The 4,988-nt window shown below is 33.3% G+C and overlaps 1 protein-coding gene across 1 annotated transcript in view; it reads left to right on the top strand.

The window, feature by feature from the left end:
* The first annotated feature begins 3,589 nt into the window (after positions 1-3,589).
* il4r.2 (interleukin 4 receptor, tandem duplicate 2) overlaps positions 3,590-4,988 on the top strand; it is a 29,186-nt gene continuing 27,787 nt past the window's right edge. Inside the window, exon 1 of the mRNA XM_073944943.1 lies at positions 3,590-3,781. The gene's annotated coding sequence lies outside the window, so the exon portion shown is untranslated. The remainder of the gene's footprint in view (positions 3,782-4,988) is intronic.

Here is a 4,988-nt window from a genome sequence, read left to right as displayed (position 1 = left end):
AGCATGTTACTAGCATGATTCTAGCATGAATTAGCATGTTACTAGCATGATTTTAGCATGAATTAGCACAATTCTAGCATGAATTAGCATGTTGTTAGCATGATTCTAGCATGAATTAGCATGTTGTTAGCATGATTCTAGCATGATTTAGCATGTTACTAGCAAGATTCTAGCATGAATTAGCATGCTACTAGCATGATTCTAGCATAAATTAGCATGTTGTTAGCATGCTTCTAGCATGAAGTAGCATGTTACTAGCATGATTCTAGCATGAATTAGCATGTTACTAGCATGATTCTAGCATGAATTAGCATGTTACTAGCATGATTCTAGCATGAATTAGCATGTTGTTAGCATGATTCTAGCATGAATTAGCATTTCACTAGCATGATTCTAGCATGAATTAGCATGTTGTTAGCATGATTCTAGCATGAATTAGCATGTTGTTAGCATGATTCTAGCATGAATTAGCATGTTGTTAGCATGATTCTAGCATGAATTAGCATGTTACTAGCATGATTCTAGCATGAATTAGCATGTTGTTAGCATGATTCTAGCATGAATTAGCATGTTACTAGCATGATTCTAGCATGAATTAGCATGTTGTTAGCACGATGCTAGCATGAATTAGCATGATACTAGCATGATTCTAGCATGAATTAGCATGTTACTAGCATGAATTTAGCATGAATTAGCATGTTGTTAGCATGATTTTAGCATGAATTAGCATGTTACTAGCATGATTTTAGCATAAATTAGCATGATTCTAGCATGAATTAGCATGTTGTTAGCATGATTCTAGCATGAATTAGCATGTGACTAGCATGATTCTAGCATGAATTAGCATGTGACTAGCATGATTCTAGCATGAATTAGCATGTTGTTAGCATGATTCTAGTATGAATTAGCATGTGACTGGCATGATTCCAGCATGAATTAGCATGTAACTAGCATGATTCTAGCATGAATTAGCATGTTGTTAGCATGATGGATAGATAGATAGATAGATAGATAGATAGATAGATAGATAGATAGATAGATAGATAGATAGATAGATAGATGATAGATAGATAGATAGATAGATAGATAGATAGATAGATAGATAGATAGATAGATAGATAGATAGATAGATAAAGGTAGATAGATAGATAGATAGATAGATAGATAGATAGATAGATAGATAGATAGATAGATAGATAGATGTAGACAGATAGATAGATAGATAGATAGATAGATAGATAGATAGATAGATAGATAGATAGATAGATAGATAGATAGATAGATAGAGAGAGAGATAGAGAGATAGAGGTAGACAGATAGATAGATAGATAGATAGATAGAGGTAGATAGATAGATAGATAGATAGATAGATAGATAGATAGATAGATAGATAGATAGATAGATAGATAGATAGATAGATAGATAGATAGATAGATAGATAGATAGATAGATAGATAGATAGATAGATAAAGGTAGATAGATAGACAGACAGACAGACAGACAGACAGACAGACAGACAGACAGACAGATAGATAGATAGATAGATAGATAGATAGATAGATAGATAGATAGATAGATAGATAGATAGATAGATAGATAGATAAAGGTAGATAGATAGACAGACAGATAGATAGATAGATAGATAGATAGATAGATAGATAGATAGATAGATAGATAGATAGATAGATAGATAGATAGAAAGAAAGATGTAGATAGATAGATAGATAGATAGATAGATAGATAGATAGATAGATAGATAGATAGATAGATAGATGTAGATAGATAGATAAAAAGATGTAGATAGATAGATAGATAGATAGATAGATAGATAGATAGATAGATAGATAGATAGATAGATAGATAGATAGATAGATAGATAGATAGATAGATAGATAGATAGATAGATAGATGGTGTGCGAGCTTGAGACAAACAAGCCAACCCCCGCCTCTCTACGATGTTCTGATGCTGAGATATAGCTGCTGTTATATCGTTGCTAGGTTAGTCTGTTTTGTTGCTATGGAGTTGATTGACAGCTTAGACTGATGATGTATCAAAGCTTCTTGCCAGTATGAACAGTTAAAAACAACCCCCATGTCTCTATCACACTGCAGCATGACAATATCAGTCTGAACCTCTTTAATGGCAGTCTATGGGACAGTTGCTAGGGTGCAGTATCTGGTTGTTAGGGTGTGGCTAAAAAGTTAAAAGGCCATCAGTGATTGGCTGCTGGCTAGACTGAGTTAAATGAGCTCAATTATTAGTCTGTAGGACAGTCTGATGCAGAGTTACGAGCTCACAAAGTTTGACCCAATGTAAAGTCAATGAGAGTCTTTTGCAATGGAAGTCTATGGGACGGTTTCTAGGGTCCAAAAGTGGTTGCTAGGGCGTGGCCAGAAAGTTTAAAGGTGATCAGTCATTGGCAGTTTGATAGTCTGAGTTAAATGAGCCCAGTTAGAAGTCTGTGTGACATTCTGATGCGGAGTTATGAGGTCACAAAGTTTGATCCAATGTTACGTCTATGGGATTTTTCCGACGGTCCCGGGACGTTTTTCGGAAAACCGAAAGTCGGATCAGTCGGAAAGGATATAGCAACTCGAGTCAGAATAGTTCGGAGGTCTGACCCGAGTTTGATGGTCATAGCTTGAAAGGTCTAGGTGGAGATAGAGTTTAATTTTTAGTCTCAGAAGAAGAATAATAATATTAATAAAAATAATAATAAGTTTAATAGGATAACAGTAGTCTGGCTTGCTACACAAGCCAGCCTAATAATAATATTAAGTTTAATAGGATAACAGTAGTCTGGCTTGCTACACAAGCCAGCCTAATAAGTTTAAGTGAGATAACAGTATGTTGGCTTTTCAAGCCACCATAATTAATGCTATATGACTACAGTTTAATTAACGTGTCTTAACACAATAAAAAAATGTAATAACAACATCCTTTATGTTCATAATCATGATAAATATCAGCAGGTCAATACCAAGTTTTACCTTTTTTAGGTCTACTATTGCAGCGCTGGTTTTATTCACTTATTCACTTGTTTAATCGCTTCGTAAAATTAAATACAACTTGCATTTATTTAAACATTTTCATATTTCCCTTTTTTTAATCATTAAAGTAAATATTTTTTTGTTACTAATATGATAAAATGCTTGCTAATTTATTATTATTTATTATTTTAAAGAATTGAAAAACATTTCCATGCATTTCTTTTTGTACTCCCTTCAGACCACAGTTTTAAAAAAAACCCATTTATAGCTAATAATTCAGTACAATAATATATAAGCACAAGAAGTATCTATCAACCAAAAATTGCCCTGATATAAAACATGACTCTAAACAAACACGTTAAATTCTCGATAAATATTTCCTGTCAAAACAACTAATACAGTATGTAGACTGTAAAAAAATTCTGGTTGCCTTAAATTTCTAAGCTGAATCAAATTGACCTTTTGAGTCCATTGATCATATTAAATTAAACTGTGCAACTTTCAAATTGTGTAACTGTAGGGTCCAGGTCTGCATGCATGACTTTGATGTGCGCGGGCGCGTCTCATTCCAACACTGGAGCGGAGAGGATGTTGCTATGGGAAACGAAGCTACAACACGACACTACACCACCTGAAAGACACAACACGACGTCTCTCAAGCTGCCGTTTTAACTGTTTTCAGGTAAGTTTAGTCCCTAAAACAAAGCAAATACTACATAAAACTGTTCCTCACACTTTTACTATTGGCAATTGATGAATATTCAGTTGAATATTATGTTATATAAGAGTGGTAAGTCTTCGTAAAAGTCCGTTAGCATATTAGCACTGGTAACGTTAGCGTCGGGGTAATATTACGTTTACTTACTTAATGTTAGCTCTTGTTAAACTTGTTTGTAAAAGTTTTGGCTTTTATTTATTCTTTATGTGTAGATGATAGGTTTTGTCAATTTTATTGAATGCACTCCATATGTAACGTTAGTCTAAAATACGCATTGTACTGTAAAGGACCGTGAATCAAAAGTTCAATCGTGTTTTGATATTTCATGGTATCTTAAACAAATGTTAAGTAAAAAAGTGTTCTGTGGTTTCAGGAGTGAGAGAATAACCCTCTGCTACAGAAAATATAACACAAGATTCCTAAATTTCTGAAGGGAGCTGATCACAGAGATGCAGGAAAGACAGGTAACTTTAAGCAGAGGATTAATTCATATGAATTTCCATTGCACATCATTATGCACATGTTACATGTCTATATATTATGTATCTGTTACTTGTCTTTATTGCAGTTATTTTAAGAAAGTTTTGACATTGAAACATGTGAGTGATATTAAATTTCACATCACATGATTCTTCAGAACTTAATAAATATGCAGATTTGCTGTTAATGAAGTAATATTTGTGATTTTCATTTTGTTTAATTTTTTTATGATTAATTGATTTATCAAATCTTAGAAAAAAGTTTACACTAAATTATTTGTCATCACATCTGTTTTTAGCATTGATAGCAATCCGAAATGTTTCTTGAGCAGCAAATCAGCACCATTTGATAATCACCATTATATTAGTTCAACCTCAAGCACTAAATCAACATCTTAAAAAAAGATTTCTGAAAGATCAATTGACACTGAAGACTTGAGTAATGATGCTGAAAATTCAGCTTTACATCATAGCTATGAATTACATGTATATTTACACCGTTCACTCATCCCTTACACCTTAACTCATCCTCAAACAAGTCAATTTAAGCCCTAAATGAAAAAATTTTGATTTGTACAGGCATGATATGCAACTTGTATTCAGTCGTTTTGTTTTTTCTTTCTTTTGGTTTTGTTTTCCACATCAACTGAAAAGAAGGTCAAAGTTTAACCTAAGTGCCGTGTAGCTGATGAACATCTTTATATGTAAGTATATTTTTGACTGACTGCCAGACAGTGATGAGCAAACGAGGGGCTGTTCTTTTAAAAAGATCAGGGAGATGCAAGTCTGGAGATTAATAT

This window comes from Danio rerio, chromosome 3 (assembly GCF_049306965.1).
Source record: "Danio rerio strain Tuebingen ecotype United States chromosome 3, GRCz12tu, whole genome shotgun sequence".
Taxonomy (NCBI): domain Eukaryota; kingdom Metazoa; phylum Chordata; class Actinopteri; order Cypriniformes; family Danionidae; genus Danio; species Danio rerio.
The sequence above is the reverse complement of the archived record's forward strand: the minus strand, read 5'-3'. Positions and strand labels throughout refer to the sequence as shown.